A 21,235-nucleotide genomic window follows, 5' to 3' on the forward strand; every position below is an offset into this window, starting at 1 on the left:
ACTGGTATGTAGAAAAATAGTTGGCATCTGTAAATGAACATTTCAGATGTGTCACAGAGCCAACAAGTTTGGGAAAGTTTTTTCAAGAACATTTTATGATAAAATTATGCAAGTTTTGGTCGTGAAATATATTTAAACAATGCATTTTTAAATTCACCTAGGGACAGTTATGAAAATATGGTTAAAGTGTTTATATGCCTTTGTATTTTAAAAAGTCAAGTTTTGTTTGATATGTGTAAACTCCCTATCCTTATGTATCTTTTCTCAAGCAAATATAGTTTCTTGTTTTTTGAGGCCTGAAAATATTTCTTTAATTAATAAGTATTAGTTCATTATTCAAGATGGACAGCATATATGAACTATGTTTCACATATGCTAGCCCCATACCGTGGGATAATACTTAATGCCCCTCCGCAAGTACGATGATATATCCTATATAGTTAAAATCATTCTTTTACTAAATGAAAGGTAAGAAAATGCTGCACATGGCCATGAGGAGGATAACAGGGACCAGGTTTACCTTCTCACCTGAATGAACTAAGAAACCAGACAAAACATATAAAGCATTTGTTATCAGACATTACATGACAGACAGCACGTGATTATTATCCCTGATTACAAGATAAGCTATATGGTTGCCCCAGTTTACAACCTAGAACCTGTATCCCCTCTGCTGTGCAGGGACAGAGGAAACCAATAAAGTAAAGGAATCTCACTGAGTTTTAGAGACACTGATTGGAGTTTAGAAAGGTCAGAATACTGCAGCAAAGGGAGCTCCACAAAGACAGAGCTGGGAAGATCTGCAAAGATGTCCCCTCGAGTCTTTGGCAGAGTACCAACCTGCTCATGCATGAGAATAAACTATCCAAAGCTGGAGAAAGAACCACTAGAAATAAGTCAGCTGAATAATTCTTGAAGCTAATCATGGTCTGAGAATAGTTTCTGTGTGTCAGTCAGTGTAGTGATATTTCATAATAAATTAGGCATTGGGTAAGATACTTAGAAGAAAATTATCTTAGTAGTGGGGTCAAATTATCTCTAGAATAAAGGCTGCTCTGGACCTAACCTAATTTCAAAGCAATCCTATACAGAAACAAAGTAAGACCAGCTAATCTAATTGCATTCCAGACAAAGAGGTCAATGCCACTTAAAGGAATACAACAAAATCCTCCACTCAACAGTGTAAAATTCATAATGTCCAGCATACAAAAAAAAAAAAATTGAAAGGCATACAAAGAATTAAGAAAATGTGACCCATAACCCAGAAAAAAAAATCAATAAGTAGATTTGATCCAGAAATAGCAGATATGATCAAATTAGCAAAGATGTTAAAAATAACTATTATAAATACATTCTGTATTTGCAGGTTGAGGAAGGCATGAACATGATGAGAGATATAGAAGATATAAAAAGACTGAAATGAAACTTCTAAAAATTAAAAATAAAATACATATAATAAAAGTACACTGATTTGGATTAATATCAGATCGAACCTTGCAGGGTGAAAATTGGTGACCTTGAAAACAGCAATAGAAATTTTCCAAAATGAAATAGTTGGGTCAGGGAAAGAATGAGGAAAAAAAAAAAAAAATAGAGCACTGGTAGTCTTTGGAAAACTCTCAGGCAGTCTAACATATGTGTAATTAGTATCCTAGAGGTTAAAAAAGGAAAGCAGGGCAGGAGGGGGAGAGAAATATATTTGAAGAAATAATGACTAAAATTTTTCCAAATATGATAAAAATTAGAAATGTATAAATTGAAAAATTCATTGTGCTCAAAGTAGCAGAAATGAAGAAAAACTCACCAACTCGCATCAAAATTGCTGAAAACTAATGTAAAGAAAATTATAAATTAGCCAGAGAAAAAGACAAAAAGGAACAAAGATAAGAAAGACAGCTAACTTATCACTGGAGGCTACAGAAGCCAAAAGACAATGGAACAATATCTTTGAAGTACTAAAAGGAAAAAATAAAAGAACCTGCCAATCTAGTGGTGCTGTGCTCAGTATTTGGTGATTGGGAGGATGGATTGTGGTAGATTTTATGACTAACGGTCCTTCCTACCAGGGCATTATGCAACTCTATCTGTTCAAATTAGGGGTGGCTATGTGCATGAATATCTTGGCCAAAGAAAATTGGCGTAAGTAAGTCATGTGTCACTTTAGAACAGAACTGTAAAAATTACGTGTCTCTTTTCTTATTTTCCTTGAGACAAGCAATGTTATAGATAGAGGCAGGTCCATCAGCGTGAGATATGGAATAATGATGACATGAAGTTGAGCCATAGTTGACCCAAAAATGACATGTAACAGGAGCAAGAGATTTAACTTGTCATAAACCATTGTGATTTTGGAATTGTCCACACAGCCTAAACTCGACCACTCTAACTGATACAGGCAGCAGGATTATTGTGGGGGAAATGGGCACATTCACAGCATGAGACTCTCAAAGAGAACACCCACACATTCTGCAAAGCCCTCAAATAATACAAAGCCAACTATGCAGGTATTTCTAATGTAGAAGAATGGTGATTGGTACCTAAAGAAATTGAAGTAGATAGTAAAGAGCTCTCTTGCTAGTCCAAAGTTCAAAAAAGGTAGAAATAAATAATAAAAAGAAAGGAGCAGACCCAGGACAAATATAAGAGAATGGAACCACGCGGAAAAGCTTCAGAAAAGCTAGAATACCATATGAAACTTGAAAAATAGCTGAGGGCAACAGAAAGATTTGGTTAGCAAGAAGAAAAGCAAGGAAATGGTAGTTTTTGTGTTTGGAGTTGATGATGTAACATTAAGGGATGCGTAGAAGGAAGCGGTTTTTAGAAGAACTAACTGAAAAGGCCATCAAAGACTTACGTGGAAGTGAAAGGAAGCCTGAGATAGCTAAAGAGGATACAAAAATGCATAACTGTGCAAAGTGAGCCCAAGTCCACGACTCAGAACTTATTGTACTGGGGTTGCTGAATGGCTGCTGATGACCTTTGATTACATTTTCTGTTCCTTGTTTGGTGTATAGAAATGTGATTTTTTTTTTTTATATTGATCTCATGACATGGCTGACCTATTATTAATTCCAGCATGTTAAACTGCTTTTGAGGTTGTGATCTGAGCAACATCTGTCAGCCAAAATGACATTTTTGTTGCTTCTTTGCAATTTAAAAAATATTTTTTAACATTTGAACTAGGTATGATTTTCGTTTCTCATTTTCATTGCTAAATTTTAACCTTTAAAAATATTGTCCACTGCATTTTTTGACATACAGTTTATGAGATTATGCATGTTTCTTCTATTTTCAGTTTGCTAAGACTTTCTAATCACAAAACAGGTCTCAGAATATTAGGCTTGTTTTCTTTTATCTATTGAGATGTTATTTTTTCTTATTTTAACAGGAAAAGATAACAGATGTTCAAATTTTAATGAATTCTTACATTCTTGGTATAAATCCAATTGGGCTATGGTGTTGTGGTGACTTTTTAATACACTGGATTTTTCATCTATATTCAAAAGTGAAATTAGCCTGTAATTTTCTTTTCTCTTTGATTCTGTTTTCAGTATCAGGGAATGATTAACTTCATAAAATGAATTAAGATGGCTTTATTCTTAAATTTTCCTATTTCTTGGAACAGTTTCTATGAAATTGGAATTTTATCTTTCCTTGATGGATTGAAGCAACACAATTATCTAGACTTAATTTTTTTGTATAGGTAGGTTTTTACCTTTTAAATCAATGTATTTAATGATTGTGGCTTTATTCCTTATTTTTTAGAATAGACTTTGTTAAGTTGAGCAGTTTTAGGTTCACAGCAAAACTGAATAGAAAGTAGAGAGATTTCCTATATCCCACTGCCCCTGCACATGCACAGCCCTCCTCAAAATCCCGCGCAAGAGTGGTGCATCTGTTACAAACAGTAAACCTGTGTCTACACATCATTTTCACCTGAAGTCCATCGTTTACATTAGGGTTCACTCTCGGTGTTGTACATTCCATGGTTTTTGACAAGTGTATAATGACCTTTATCTACCATTACAGTATCATATAAAGTAGTTTCACTGCCTTAAGGTTTTGGGGATCATAGTGACTCCATGATGGGACAGAACAGTTTCTTTTTTTCCCTTTTTGTTAACAGGAGAATTTTTCTCCAGCCGAAGGGTATACAGCCTTGTGAAGATTTTGGTTTTTCCAGGTTGGGAACAGGAGATATTTTCAAGTCACCAATTTGTGTGAACCCAAGTTTAACACCACATCCTATTCAAATTCAAGTCTTCTGATCACTGAAATTTCCTTTAAATTCAGCTGTGCATTTTTAAGGATGTTTGTTATGTTTATTCCTCTAGAAGTTCTAGTTTGTCTGTTTGGTATGGGGAAATATCTATTCTGCTATAATCCTGGAAATAGAAATGCTTTGGTGGTCTTAAAAACCTTAAAGATCAAAAGAAATGTTTAATAATGGTGATGCATGATTTATAAAAATAAACAAACAAAGAAAAAAGTATTCTTTAGGTTTGTGATAGATTAACCTGTGTCAGTTCTCTTGAGTATTATAAAGAAACTATTAAAAGATTGGTAGGAAATACTTAGGTGAAAATCAATAGAGTTTAAATTGACTTATTAAATATAAGTTATAAAGTGTATATCATTTTTGGACAAGGTCTCTCAAGTCGGAGAGCACCAGACAATAAGCATTGTGTCTGCGATATTAGGCAATGAAGAATGTTCAAAAAATGTGAAGGAGTGAAGGAGTATGGGTGATGGGATTGATACTGTGTATCTCAATCTGAGGGAGACTTTTGAAAAGAAGTCTGATGCAGTCTTACTGGATGGGCTGCAGTGTAGTAGATGCTGCTGCCCCGTCCATATCCCCTCAGCACTCAGCATTCTGATAGCTCATTACTGCAAGCACCTGCCACTGTCTGCCTGCGGACTTATCGGTCCCCAGCAGTGTGCTTGGCCCACATACAGGCCAGGGAGTTAACGCCTCCATCAACAGCATTCAATCTCTGAGAGATGAAAGTTAGTCCATGGCCCTGTACCCTAGTTTCCTCATCTCTCCACAGAGAGTCCTGTCTTGGCTTCCTCGCTTCCCTTCCCTGTTTCCCTTCCCACTTTCCTCCACCAGCATGTTCTGAGGAAACTTCCCAAATAAACTACCATTCTTTAAATCCAAGTCTTAGGGTCTTGTTCTTGGGGAAACACGACCTAAGACATGAAAAATTCCGGTCTAGAGCCTAAGAAAGGCGAATCATTTCTTCATTCATCATTTCAATAATTGTTGTTAATCAGTTTATGTCCGAAGGGATGTTTATAGTGATAACCTGTGAAAGTACTTTGCCTTATCTTTCTGAATTTTATAAATAATTGAATCAAAATGTAGAAAGTTTCTTAACAAATTTAGAGATGACGTAGTACTGGGGTAGGGGGATATGTAGTGAGTATGTTAGAGAGCAGAATCAGGGTCCACGTAATTTTTAATAAGCTGAAAAAAAGTCTAACAGAATTTTACATTGATGGATTAAGATCCTACAAGTGAGTCTTCCAAATGTGTGATATAATCACTATGTTATAGCATTTTAGAGCTATTGGTAAATAGTAAACTTACAGTTTGTTAACATTGTGTGTGGCTGCTGAAAATGCAGATGTGATTTTAGGTTGGATTAATAAAGTAGTATCTAGACCAAAGGAGATGATAATTACATTTAATTCTGCAGTTAACAGACAATCCTGTTCTAAATACCATGTTTCTAAAAGTCTAGAAACAACCTGAATACTAGAGGAGAAAGGAGGTTGAAGGCAGTTGGAAATATTATATGGAAAAAGATGTAGTACATATGGTTGTTTAACATTAAGTAAAGAAGAATCAAAGAATATGATAATTGTCTTTCACTGTTTGAAGTTCTTACCTGTGGGAAAGGAAATAGACATGCTTGAAATGACCACTAGAGTCATTCATGTCTCTATAATCAGTCTCTCATCCAATGCTTGCCTATGGTATGAGCCCAATAAATGTTGGGTGAGTGAAAAATTAATGTCACTGTGTATTCACCTCACTTAACTGTGCAGTTGAAAGAGGACACATACTCTTTTCATTTTTCTGTGTTTATCCATCCTTTTGTCTTATCTCATATTTGAAGTCATTCTTTGGATTGTGAAGTCAAGATGGAGGACCAGTTTTCTGCCCTATGAAATATTTCTCACATAATAGTGAGTCTATAAATGCAAATGATACTGATTGTGGTGTTGATGTCTCCTGATAAACACAGCCTCCAGTTTCCTACTCTCTTTCATTTAAACTGTCCTTGAGTTTATTGTCGACAGCAGTGGCGAGTGTCTGTGGTAATGTCGCTTCAGTCTTTTGTCCTGGCTGTTAAACTTTCCCTTTGCATTTCCTTCAGGTTGTATCATGGTTCAATACATTTAAATCTTAAGATAGCGAGCAAATATATGATGTAAGGAAATAAGCCCACTGACTTCTATTATTCCTCACCACAAGATTTCCCCTGCTTCCCAATCATTTTATGCTTTCTTAGCAGCATATTTCAGATTGTGAATCAGATTAAATTTTAGAATAAAAACTATATGATGCATTTCTTTGTTTATGCATTTTGGAGTCCTCTCCTCTAGTACAGTGAGACAAATTTTTAAAAATTTTCTTTTTACAGAGATGACTACCTTAAATGCATGAGTACTTACTTACCGTGGAGTTATGAGGAGGATGGCATCCTGCTGTGCATCCTTCAGGTCCCAGCTTGATAGCCTTTCCTGTCAGATGTTCCTCGTGACTCCCTTAGTTCAGCTAGCAGCATCTTGGGTGGGCTCCACACACTGTCTCCGGCTACACCAGGGTTTGCATCCCACTCATCCCACTGTCTGCGAAGTCTGTTTACTTGTCTGCACATCCTAGCAGGCAGCAGAAGTTACAGCCTCAGCACTCAGTACTGTGCCTGGTACATGATAAGCACCCACTGACTATGTGATTAGTATTTGTTCAGAACAATAGTTTTCCAAAAGGTGCTTTTTTTGGCTTTAGAAAGCTGCCATTATTCTGTTTCCTATATTCTTTCTCATTTTGATTTTTAACTCAGCATAGCTGAACCTAAAGTTATAACCAGTTGTACCCCTTGATTACCATGCAAATTTTCCACACGATTTTACACTTCTTTATGTTCCATTCATAGTGTCTCAGAAGCCGAATTTGGGAAAACCTAGACTGGGAAGATGCCCCTTCTTTGGTTTTTATTTGCTTTATTTTTTTTAGAGCTGTATTCGGAGGTGTAACCTTGCCCAAGTCAGCTAGCTTCTATGGACTGCAGTCTCCTCACCTGTAAAAGAAGGAAGGACTGGAGAATCCCCACTGTAAGTTCAAAAGACAACATTCTTTAATTCTGTGATTGAGAAAAGTTTTCAGTAAAAGCTTTGTAGTTCCTTGCCCTTCCCTCCCCACCTCCTGCAAAGGCACCCTGATCATTTTTCCTTTTCTTTGGGCCTGATTGTCTCTTCTTGTTTATGGCTGCCACTAATTTGCTCGTTTGCTTGCTGGAAAATAGCTAATTAAAACCCACTTCAGCTAACAAGCTGACTGGGACCATGCAAATGTCACTCTCTGCTGTCTGCTATTTCCGTTTATACTTTACATTATTAGTGTTGTTTTTCCTCCCTGTGTTATAATGAATGCTAGGATAGATTTAGCGCCCTCTTCACAGGTGTGCACTGGTACCGCCGCCACCATCCCAGGAAAGCGCTGCTGTTTTACTGCACTTCAGCACTTGGAGTGTTATTACCCCTGACAGTTAATGGTTTCAGACTGCATTGCTTGTTAGCGCTAGATTTTTGAACAGCTTCATCTATCTTTTTGTTTTTACAGTGACTGGCCACATTAAGTGTGTGTGTCTGAGCTATTAGTCCCGTCTGTTCATCGCACGCATTTCATTTGTGTAGGATTCTTCTTTTCTCTCTAAAATTAGTATGTATTGTCATCCATATACTTCAGCACATCGACTTTTGTTATAATTATGCTGTCATCATTGTGCTTCCACACATTTGCTAATTTATTGTAGCTAAATTAGACCTAATATTAGCAATTTTGCAGCTGTTCCTTTAGAATATACATGGCTATATATTTGTATGTTATTTAGTAATTATATTCCACAGCAAAAAAAAAAAAAATGGACCTGTTTTCAAGAGGGAGAGAGGGAAAAGATAGAAAAGGGGGAGTTCAATACAAACAAATTCACCTGAGGGTGAAAAAGAGATCAAGAAAATGAGAAAAATGCACTACAGAGAAGATATAAGGGGGAGATTCCAGAGTAAATAGAGAGAAGTGCACGCTTTCCTAGGATTGTGCAATTTGAAAGGCGTGTGTTTTAGGCCTGAGACTTGCAAAGAAGTGAGCACTCTCTGGGAAGGATATTCTCTGCTGGATTCTTCTGTTACTGTGAATATGCTACTTACTTGAATAGCTGAGCAAAGAATACCATGAGGAAATGATGGGAAGTTTTTGTGTGACTTGTGAAGGAAAGGAGAAGCACGTAGGCAGTGTGGATGCTTCCATGAAAATGCGGTAACCAGTGTATCTAGGTTCAAGGTTTCCATCATTGGGTTTAAAAACATGCCTGAATGGGAGACCGTGAGGATGAGGAAATGAGAATGGTTTGGATCTTTACATTGTCTAGAATAATAAACAGCTTATATGCAGGTTTTCACTTTATTTATACCTGGTGATGATATTTCAAGGAATATTTTTTAAAAGTGCCTGTAGTGTGTACTCTGTGTGTGTGTGTTGCATTTTAATTAGGTTATGAGAATTTAGCATGATACAGGCATCTAAAATTATACAATACCACATTTGTTATAATGTACAACACAAGATAAATGATCAACAAGACAGATTATCCTAGGACACAAACAGCCAGGTGTGGAGAGTCAGGTATTTTGTAAAGCCACCTGGATACTATTTAATATATTGAGTTAGTAATCCCTTTAATGGGACCCTCATGGTCTAAAAGAATTCATGGGGTGGAGATGGATATGGATATATGGATCTGTTCTTAAGAGGTAACTTACTAGGAGAAGCTAGCTCCAGGAGTACTGGTTGTTATGAATTTATTCTATGTTTTAATGGACTCACACATTATGTACAATAATGAAAAATAAAATAAAACAAAACATAATGGCACTGCTGTCTTGACCTTGAGAATATATCCCAGGAATGCCAGGTCTGCTTTCTTAGGGGTAAAGTCCTACCTAGTATGCTAGAGATTTGGGCATAGCATCCCTCTTAGATATTCACATTTTCATTCCAGTCGGGCTGTAAGAGGGAGATTTTCATTGCTGACTGTGCCCCACTCTGACTGCCCTCTTCTGCTTCTTCCTCAGTAGAGCTGAGTATCTCATTTCTCTTCTCTTCTCCAAGTGACCAAAGCCCGCTCTTCAGCTCTTAGAAAGCAAAGCAGATTGAAGTGGCTGAAACATTTGGAAGTGTTTCTCCTCACTGGCGTCTTATATTTTTATGGAGAACACTCCGTTAAACTTAAAAACATGATGTTCCAATAGTGGAATCTGGGGGGAGAATCAATAGGTGGGGAAGCTAAAAAAGTGAGGGTTTTAGAACTTATGAAACCAAAGTATGTACAGAGTTATGGATTCATAAAGCTGGCTTTTTCCTTTTGAAAGAGTAATGGCCTTACTGGAACTCACAAGGCCATCAGTAAACCTAACCCCAACCTCACAGACTGTGGGGACAATCCCATCTGGGATTTAAAGCAATATTGATTTAATAAATAAAGGTTGAAAGCCAGAGACAGCAAACATCCAAAACCACCAACAGCAAATGAAAAAAAAAAAAATCCATGAGGTCCTCTTTCTGCCTTGGTATTGTTCCTCTCAGATCACGTTAGTTTGAAGAACCAGATGATAGGTTCTTGGCATGAATCATTTTTTGAGCGTAGAGCTCAAGTGGGATAGAAACACCAGCAAGAGGGGGCCAGTCATTCTCTTGAAAACCCTTTACAGACTCCAGGCCCTGATCTCCGAGGAATCTACTGCGTTAGCCTACCCTTGCCCGTTGAGCTCTGACTCTACCACCTGTATCAAGAATCAAAAATGGGTTAAATTCAAGTACTCCTCCCTCCACAGTCCACCTCTGCAGGTTCACAGAAACAGAAGAATGTTCCCACTCGACTTTCTTTGTCCTAATCTCTGTGGCTCCAGGGCCAGCTGCCCACCCAGATACCAGGGAAGGAGAAAACGGTTGATAAAAGCTAACAGTGGACTTTGAGATTTGCCAGATTTTCTGCATGACTTGGAGGCTGCTTTCTGGAACAGAGCCTGCTCTCTCAGTCAGTCAGACAGCCTCAGAGATGATGTTTGAGTTCTTTGCTATTCCATGCTGTACAGCACGTTGTATTGTGTGGGGGCCAGAGTCACTGTCAATCATTTCTCTCGGAAGATGTGGCTTTAGCTTTTGGTTTGGATTTTTACTACACCAACTTTGCCAATTTTATTCAAAGAGCATTTCTATTTTTGCTTTACATGTTTATTGACAGTTAATTATAAGGAATAAATTGTATATAACTCTGGGTAGGATTAAGCCACCTAATATTTATTGAGCAACTACTCAGTGCCTGGCATTTGTATCTTACAGGCAATTATGAGATATCAGAAAGCCCTTTTGACAGAAAATCAGTGTCTGAAATAATATTTTATAGGTTTCACTTATAACATTTAATTTTCTGCTTTCACATGAGTTACATGGGCAACATACTCATCAGTAATCTTACTCATTACATTCTCTGTTTCTTAGTAGGGATGGAAATGGAGAATGGGTCGAGATATTCCACCCCAGGGTGATTCAGGATCTCTTGGGCACAAGAGAATGTAGGATAGCTTAAAAAAATCTGTCACTACCCCTACCTCCAACTTTTCAACATCATGCTAGAGATTTTGATTTGTCTCTCTGCAGTGTATAGCAGGTGTACCTTTTTTTTTCATTTTGAGAAATATGGCATTCTAGAATGGATACAAGGTAATATGTACATCAGTAGGAATTAGCATGTTGGATACTTTAAAAATAAGCAAATAAATAAAACAAAGCAAAATATTACCATGCGTGGTTTCTAGAATGGGGAGAAGAGTGTTCTGCTTGAATGAATTATCCAATGGATGAATTTTAAAGTAGGCTGAAGAGTGAAAAATAAAGTCTGTTGATGTCCTGGTGAGCTGCTACATTTGAGATAGTGAAGCTAGATAGGACATAGCTGCTTACTGGCTGGGGAGAGACATCAAAGCTGTAGAAAAACAGCTGGAAAGCTTGTAGGGCCCAGTGGTGTAGACCCCATGTTTTTGTTGTAAGTTAACCCTGTCCTTAGCAGGGTGAGGACCTAGCTCTTGAGTTTCCACATTTACTCTCTTGGGCCTGTTGTCTCAAGAATTTTCTGTATATGACTGTATGTGTTATGTGTGTGTGTGTGTGACATGTCCAAAATTGTGCATATGCTCAAGTTAAGTAGCTAAAAATTAATTTTAAATATCTTACTGGAGATCAATGTGCAAAAATTAAAATGCAAGCTCATATAATCCCCCCCAAAGTAGAACTACGCAAAAGCTAAAGCACTCAGGAAACTCTTTGGTCTTCAGATTTCTAGATGTCTTGCAAATGTCTCAAGCTACAAAGTAAAATTACAACACTCTCATTCACCCTAAGATATTACCATAAACAGTGCTTCCAAAGTTTTCTACTGCAGTAATCCTAGAGTGTTCTCAGTGGCAGAGAAAAGAGAGCAAAGAATGGTGGTGTTAGTGGGTAGTTGTAGTCAGATACCAGCTGCTGCAGAAGAGAAAAAATATTTTTAGAGTCTAATATTTTATCTTAACAATGTATTTAGGGTTGTTCTAATTTTAAATGTTTTCACCAAAAATATTTAAGTATAAGAAGAAGTCCCAAATTTTGATGCTTTAATGATTAAAGAATGACCTATCTAAAAAAAAAAAAAAAAACAAAAAACAGCTGCATAGGCATACTTGTATCCAATTTGGGAAAAGCCACCTTAACTTATTATTGATTTCTGAAAGGAAGTCAGGGGAAAAAAGAGAAAGAAGACAGGTGAATGGAAAATTTTCTTCAAGATCATTGTGATTGTCTTGTTGGGAAAAGAGACTATGAGAGTTACTGACTTAGAATTCAGAATGTACTCCAAAAAAGAGAGTTTTATACTGGTCCAGAGGATTTAATTATAACAGAATTTTTCCTTTGTACTATTTCTAAACTTTCTATTTCCCAGCAAAATAAATTGGTTAACCTACCTCTTCTTCTAACCAGTGGTTTTTAGAAGTAAAGAATATACAGAGAAGTTAGGTCCACTCTTTTGAAAAAGCAACCTTGGGAAGGTGGACTAGTGCAGGGTAGGTCCTGTTTTTGATAGAGAAAAGCAAGAGGAGGGAACCTGTGAAATGTGAGCCACAGCTGTGAGGTCTGCCTAATGCACCAGCACCTCTTTTCCGCTCAGAGGGTGCCTTACAATGAATTCAAACCCTTCAGCTTTGGAGGGCACTCATCAGCAGAGGGCACCTGGACTATGAACTCCTGCTGTCTTGGGACCTTGGGTGGGAAAATTGTTCTCAAATTGGGAGGGCAAAAATGGTTGGTGTCACATTCTGCCTCGTCCATGAACTCAACAATTTTGACTCTTTATCCTTTATAGAAATGTCTGCTGCCAGGAAGTTTCAATGCCATTGTTTCACATGCAAGGATTAAGATAGTTCCCTATTTTGAATTCCTCTAAATAGCCTGAGGCCAAAGGAAACAAACAAGCAAACAGACAAACACGGAAAATCTAATATTTACTGGGTCATAAAGAACCAAAATCAAACAAAGTCTTCAAAGGACTGAAGAACTGTCACAGATTAGAGAAAGACACATGACAATTAAATGCGACGTGATATTCTGCATTAGATTTTGGACTGAAAAAAATAATTTAATTTGAAAAAGTGGAGAATTCTAATAAGGCCTGTAGGTTACTTAATACTGTGCCAGTATTAATTTCCTGGTTTTAATGATTGTATTATGGTTATAAAAAATGTTAACATTAGATGGAACTGAATGAAAGCTATACATACATTCTCTGGAGTATTTTTGCTACTTTTAAAAATTCTAGTATCATTTCAATATTAAAGTTAGAGAAATTTAAAAAAAAAAACTTCTGTCTCTGCCATTGAAAGGTCTAGAAATAATGAACAGCCCCAGTGAGTCCATCTAATGTCAATATTGTGGCCTTTTAATACCATTTACAATTAAAACTTACCAATGCTCCTTGGTGAAATTGCTCATTTCAGGTCTCTCTGTCATAATAGAAAGCAAAGTTATAAGAGATGAGATGGGTTAGGTCAGAAAGACTTTGGAGTAAACTTGAGAAATCTACCAGTGGCCAAAGATGGGACAATCTGAGCTTTAATGAGGATAACAACTGCAAAGGGTCAAAACATAAATTATGTTTAAATCCATGGGTTCATAAAGATGCTGGGGGAATATCCTAATTGGTCACCTTTGGAGGATGTTGGTATCAGGGAGGAAGAAAACTTCCCTTACCCTTCTAGTTTCTTCTGGATTGTCTAAGGGATAAATTAAAAGATTAGCAGGAGAAAATCAAATTTAATTTTGTGTGTACGGGAACTCCACATACATAAGAGGTTCAGAGACAGAAAAGTAAAATGAGCTATATAAGCCATCCTGAGCTAGGGAATAGAATAGGGGCCTGGGGCTTCCAAGGACAGGAGGGTCATTCACAGGACAATAAAAAGAGCAGATGTTTGATAATTAGATGTTTGCCTTGCCATATAGATGGGGCCACTTAGATAAAATTTATCTCTCATAATAAATCTTTTTCTGGGAAAAATCCTCAATTTGAATTCTTCTAGGAGGTTAAGGAAGGGGCAGAAGTTTCTCTTGAACCCATAGGGTCTCAATTGCCTTTAGCTCAAAATGATTCTCATGCAAATACAGCACATTTTTGGGAGGTGCGTTCTGAACCTCTATACTAAGGAACTTATAATTTTGAAAACTAATAAATTAGGGAGAAAAACCAAGCATTTTCTTGCCTTTCCTATACAACTGAATCTCAGAGTAATCAACAGCAAATTGATTGAACACTAGAGGGGACTTCTGATTTATAGCCAGACGGTTGGTCAGAAGTACACGTGACAACCTGGACTTGACATTGGCATCCTGAGTTGGAAGGTGTCTTGGAATATACATTTTATGGCTGGTTGGTGAGAAGCACAGTTAATAACCTGGGCTTGTGACTGGTGTCTAAAGTATATGTGGGAAGAGCACTCTTGTGGGATTGAGCCCTCAACCTGTGAGATCTAATGCTATCTCCAGGTAGATAGTGTCAGAATTGAGTGGAGTTGTAGGACACTGAGCTGGTATCTGGAGAATTGCTTGTTGGTGGTGGGGATTCCTACACACACACACACACACACACACGCGCACACATGCACACGCACGCACACACATATGCACCCACACACTGTAACTGGTGATCAGAACACCTTTTAAAATGTCATAATGAATTTCAGTGGATCTAGGCAATGGTTACAAGGGCTGCTAACATCACAAAAAGGTAAAACAACCAATCACTGTATTTCTCTAGATGGAAGCACCACCTCTGAACTAGTCTTGTTAAAATTTTTGATCCTGAATCTGTTTAAACATTTAGCTGTGACTAAAGTTTTAAAGGAAAGGAACATGCTTAAATAATACTGTTGGGATGCAAAATCAAAACTATGAGACATCCTACTACCACAAATAACTGAGTTTCTTTAACAAAAAATTGCAAAAGAAAAAAGATTTAGGGGAACCTTTACATGAAAAAGTCTTAAGAGGCATATTAACTCACTGTAATATATGGACTTCATTTGGATCCAAATTCAAACATTATTAAAGAGATTATGAGGGATAGGAAAATGTGAAAACTAACCGGATATTTAAGGATATTAAAATTATTAATCTTTTGATGTTATAGTATAATGTGGTTGAGTTTAAAGAAAAACAGTATATAACCTTTAGCAATGTACACTGAAATATTTAAAGATGGAATAATATATTTCCTGAGGTTTACTTTAACATAATAAGAAGGAGGGGATGTGGATGGGCGTTATAGACAAAAAAAAGACATGCCATGAGTTGATAATTGCCAAAGCTGGGTGATGTGTACATGTATTTTATCATACTGTTCTCTCTGGTTTTGTATATGTTTGGAACTTTGAAGATAAAATGTTAAAATATATTTATCAGATTTTTCATGAGAGAGATCTGATGAATTTATGGCATGACACAGCTATATATGCCATACGCTAGTACTTCCCATATTCTTCTCCCCAAAATTCTGCCATATAGCAAACAAGCCAGAGGCTGGAGGTGGACAGTCTGTTTGCTCTGCATATTCAACAAAGTCAACAATTCATTTCCAAATATTTTGCAATAAGAAGCAAGATGTGTTTTTCTAGCACTTGACCCCTACAAATTACTTTCTTTCTTTCTTTTTTTTTTACTACTTTTGGTTGTTTCCACTGTAATTATCAAAATGTTTATGGGAGTCATCAAAATGTTTATGGGTAAAAAGTAAAATTTATTTGCTAAAAGAAAATTCTTAGTATTTTTCCTTAAAGTTTTGTCAAAACTTTTCTTATTCTCCCTTCTGAATTAGAAGTGAAATTAGAAACTTTGACTATGAAGACTCTTTGACTTTGGATTTCTTAATAAGACTAGAGAAATAAGAGGATTAAGAGTCCAGTCAATTTTATTCTCTTAGGTTCAAGATGAAACAGCAATTTTTTCCAACATCAGAAAATATATATGCTTTTCTCCCTGTATACTTAAGATAAAGGTTCAGCTGAATCATCAGATCAGGTTTAATTTATGAGGCTGTGAATTTTTGAATATATATGTTTTTAATCAAAGTCATGCCTTAACATGGCTAAAGTTCAAATAGTACAGATAAGCTTTTCTTCAAAAGCTCAACATACAAATGTCTCACCCATTCTCTCCATTATTTCTGCTCCTCAGAGGCAAACACTGATCTTAGTTACCCTCACAGACATATGCAAGGATACTCTTAGGCATAATCTTGTATTATTTATTCCAAAACGTGCTAATACATCTTTATTTTTATTTTACTACTTTCTGACATTATCTATTGACCAGTATTGCCCTTTTGAGAACGTCATAAAAATGAAATAATGTGGCGTGAAGCCTTTCATGTGTGGTTTCTTTAATTTAGCATCACATCTTTAATCCCTGTTGTTGTACATATCAATAATTTGTTATTTTTCTTGATGAGTTGTATCCCATTGTGTAGATATACCACAGTTTAGATTTATTTTAATTTAGAATGAATTAGCAAATTGTAGGTCATTTGAATATTTTCCAATTTTCGATGGTTATGCAGACAAGTTTTTGTGTAAAAATACCTTTATTCTCTTGGGTAAATTCTGAAATTTAAAAATTACCATAGCAATTATTAATTCCTAAGATATTTTTCTTGTTCTCTGAAAATTCCTTTTGTTTCCCATAGCATTCTGTCCTAGTTTTATGAATAGAATGTATCTTCGAATGCCCCTGAGGATCCCAGTGAGAGATTTAACAGTATAAAACATCTTCTACTCTTTTAACTTTTTGTTTCCTTTGGGGTCACTTTTTATTATGTTTCTTTTTCTTTTCTTTTTTTGTATGTTTTTTATTGAAGTATAGTCAGTTTACAATGTTGTGTCAATTTCTGGTGTACAGCACACTTCAGTCATACATGAATATACATGTATTCATTTTCATATTCTTTTTCACCATAAGCTAGTACAAGATATTGAATATAGTCCCCTGTGCTATACAGTATAACTTTGTTTATCTATTTTATATATACCAGTCAGTATCTACACATCTCGAACTCCCAATTTATCCCTTCCCACCCCTCCCCTGCTGGTAACCGTAAGTTTGTTTTCTATGTCTGTGAGTCTGTTTATTTTTCTAAGTGTAGAATTTTGTAGGTTTCTTTAAAAAGTTGGTATTCGTTCATTGCCCATATCTGTTTAAGAATAAAGCAATTAAAAGTTAAATGTATGCTCCTTATGTGTTCATGAAGCTTGTTCATTGGCATGGAGGAGATAGGTCAGTCATATAGGGTATTTGAGAATTTTTGATACACAGATTTCTAATCAACCTTCCTGTTTTCACCCCCATATTTCCTCCTCCATCTCTCTCCCTGGAATCTCTCCTTGAGGTGATATTTACATGCCTTTCCCCTTACAACCTTTTTCTCCAAATATAGGAATCAACTGAGAAGTAGACAGGTATCACATTGGGGAAGAAATGTCAGCTTTATTCCTGGAAAAACTGGACAAGATAAGATGGACTGGACTTGTGGCAACACTGGATTTTTATTACTTTTCCAAAAGCCTAGACTTGAAACTCACTTAAATTTATAAACAGGACAAGTATTGACACAGCCAGTTTGAGATCCCCTAGAAACTGGGCCTTAATAATTATGGGCCTCCAGACTTGGACATAGGTATGCCTTCGACCTGAAACAGAAGGGAATGTCTCTATCCACAAGAGTTGCCAACCCTGAAAGTTGCAGTCACTCAGAGGCACTGACCTTCACGTGCTGAGAAGTGCTCATACCAATTATCGAATTTACTCTTCTTTTGGTTCAGGAGGGTGGAAACAAGGTGGAGTGCCTTTGAATGTTCTCTCATTGTGGTTCTTTTAAATTTAAGTATAGTTGATTTACAATTAGTTTCAAGTGTACAACATAGTGATTCAATTTTTAATAGGTTATACTCCATTTAAAATTATTATAAAATAATGGCTATATTTCCCTGTGCTGTACAATGTATCCTTGTTGCTCATTTATTTTATACACAGTAGTGTGTATCTCTTAGGCCCATACCCCTGTCTTACCCCTTCCCCCCTCCCCACTGATAATCACTAGTTTGTTCTCTATATCTGTGAGTTTGTTTCTGCTTTGTTATATATATATTTTAAAGATTCTACATATAAGTGATAACAGAATATTTGTCTTTCTCTGTCTGACTTATTTCACTAAACATAGTCCCTCTAGGTCCATCCATGTTGTTGCAAATGGCAGAATTTCGTTCTTTTTGTGGCTGAGTAATATTCCATCGTGTTTGTGTGTGTGTGTGTGTGTGTGTGTGTGTGTGTGTGTGTGTGTGTGTGTACCACATCTTCTTTATCCATTCATCTGTAAATGAACACCTAGGTTGCTTCCATATCTTGGCTATTGTAAATTATGCTGCTATGAACATTGGAGTGCATGTATCTTTTTGAATTAGTGTTTTTGTTTTCTTAGCACATATATCCAGCAATAGAATTGCTACATCGTATGGTAGTTCTATTTTTAGTTTTTTAAGGAACTTCCATACTGTTTTCCATAGTGGCTGCACCAATTTACATTCCTACCAACAGCATAGTAAGGTTTCCTTTTCTCCACATTCTTGCCAATGCTTGTTATTTGTACAGTTTTTGATGATAGTCATTTTGCTAGGTGTGAGATGATATTTGTGGGTTTGCTTTGCATTTCACTGATGATTATCAGTGTTACATATTGTGGTTTATTTTGGTATGTATATTTAATATTACACCATCCAATTTCTGTCTAATAGCAATTTATTGAAATCACTTGTCCTTGTTGACTCCCATTTTCTTCATAGCTTTCAATTTATACCTTTGTTTTTAACTGTCATTTACGGAGTCAAAAGTGGGAGAAGAGAAAATACTTGTGTTCATTCCTCTGTCCTAAGCTGAAGGCTACCACTTGTGACTTTTAATGTCATTTAAGATAGTTATTTATTTATATGATGGAAATTTGTTGAGGGCCAAATATGTGTTGTGTGAGTACATAGGAATTTTTAAATGAATTATTCTTTCCCTAAAAAAATGTGTATAAATGTGAGCGATAATATGTTGGTAAATGATCATTAAACTCTATAATTCACACTATTATCAAGGTAAATAAAAGTTATGTGAAGTTTACTTTCTGATAAATTCATCATGAATTTTAAGATTAATCTTCAGAAACTATCACTTTAAGATGGTAGTTCTCAAATCTATGTATGTCACCTGGGGAGCTTCTGAGTCAGAATTGCCTGGAGTGGATCTCAGGCATTTGCTGTTTACAACAAAAACAAAACTCCAGGAAGTCCAGATGCTCTGTTAGGCTGGACTACTTTTGCTTTGAGCATAACATCTCCTTGTTCACAAGGCTATAGTTCCTTTGTATTGCTTACGGAGTATATTCTAAAATTCTTGGCTTGGCGTTGCAGCTAACAATTACATTTTCAAAACTTCTCTCCCTCCTTAACCAAACCCTTTAGTTTGATTGGACATGTCACTATTTCCTGTCTAGTATATTTGCAATTTGTTTCTGCCCATGAAATTCTAGCTTCCCATTATTTCTTCTTATCTACTGTTCAGATCTCATTTTGCCATAAATATTTTCCTGTTCATACAAGTAGACTCTGGGTCCTCAGCCTTTTGAATTTTCAATATATTTTCATATCATTTTGGAATGCTTATATGAGACAGACAAAGGAAATCACTGAATGCACATGGATAAATTGGACAGTCTCTGAACATGAGGATTTTCAGGCTGTTAGGAAAAGAGACAATGATACAGCAGTAATACAACAGTATCTTAATTGCCATCTGAGCTGCTTCTTGAAGGGTGAGTCTAACTTATATAGATAAAGAAGATAGAATAGAGGGAGAAGATAATTCAGGCAGAAAGGGAGGTATGTAGAAAACCATAGAAATGGGAGCGAATATGTTATATTAGGGTAATCACAAGTAGAACATTTAGGTATATTCTGGGGTCACCAAAAATGATGAAACTGGAGAATTTAACAGGGGAAGACATTAAGAAAGGCCTTGTAGGTGTTAGCAAGGAATCTTATAAGAAATGGGAAACCATTGATGGATTATAAAATGAGGGGAGTGATATTATCTGCTTGAATTTTATAAATCTGTATCTCTGGAATAAGCATGGGGATTGTTTTTCTTCTTCTTCTTCTTCTTTTGTAAAACTAGAGACAGTACAAACAGATAAAAGGTTATTAAAGTGATTGAGATGACAGATGATGGAGACTGATGGATATCTGAACCAAAGCGCTGGCAGTGAAGATTAAGAGGAGGAGACAGATTAGAGGTTAACTAAAGAAAATTAAAAAGAGGAGGTGTAAATGTTTTCAAGAGGTGAGTGAGAACCTGGGTTGGTAGTGGTATTATTCCTGGAGAAAAAGAACCTTAGATCATAAAGAAATTTGTAACAAAAAAGAGAATGTGTTTACTTCTGGAATTATTGATTTTAAGACGTGTAGTTGCTTTCAAACTTGAATTTGTAGTAGGCAGTTGAATATACAGATCTGGAGTTTAAATCAGAATCAGGGTGAAGGTACTGATATGTGAGGTAACATGATGCTTTCAAATTGATAGGATAAAAAGAACCATGGAGAGTATGTGATGGCAGAACTTGGATAAATGCTGACATTTAAGGCACAAGTAGACAAAGATGAGGCCACACAGGAACATGGGTATAACTGGCCAGAAAAATCAAGGAAAATGGAACACAGTGTTTATTATAGACATCATGGAAATAGAGAATCTCAGTAAATTAGGAATAGCCAAGTGCAAAATTCACAGAGGAATTCTACAAGTGAAAAATTTAAAGGCAACAACAAATTAGATTTAGCAACCAGGAGTTTATTGGTCACTTGGTAAGAGTAATTTCAGTGGAGTGGGAAGGGTGAAATTAGAGTCTAGTGTTTTGAAGAGAGAGCACTGTATGGGAAAATAAGGATAGTGAATGTAGAAAACTCTTTCCAGAAGCTCTGCTGAGAAAGGAGGAAGGAGAAATTAAAAAGATGGCAATTCATACTTTATGAAGCTCTACGTGCATCTACTTCAGAACACCAGTGAATTGAGCTTAAGCATATGGCCCAGGCAAGATAAGGCCTAAGGACCCCTTCTCGTCCTCTAACTAGAACTGAGTAATACCACCAGTTACAACGTGTAGCCAAAATAAAGAAGGCAGAGTAAGTAGTTCAGCTTGTGGTTCTGGTGACACAGATGGAAGATGAAGATGAATAGAGAGCTACAGTGCGGTGCACGACTTTTAACCACAGCGATCACTCTTCATAGAAAATGTGGGCAAATCAATATCTTGGTGTCCCCAGAGGA

General features: G+C 36.4%; 1 long non-coding RNA gene across 1 annotated transcript in view; it reads left to right on the top strand.

The window, feature by feature from the left end:
* Window positions 1–21,235, top strand: part of LOC116147687 (uncharacterized) — a 498,674-nt gene that overhangs the window by 194,779 nt on the left and 282,660 nt on the right. Inside the window, exon 4 of the long non-coding RNA XR_010376819.1 lies at window positions 7,253–7,350. This is a non-coding gene — a long non-coding RNA (uncharacterized LOC116147687). The remainder of the gene's footprint in view (window positions 1–7,252; window positions 7,351–21,235) is intronic.

Source organism: Camelus dromedarius, chromosome 19, assembly GCF_036321535.1.
Source record: "Camelus dromedarius isolate mCamDro1 chromosome 19, mCamDro1.pat, whole genome shotgun sequence".
Lineage (NCBI taxonomy): Eukaryota > Metazoa > Chordata > Mammalia > Artiodactyla > Camelidae > Camelus > Camelus dromedarius.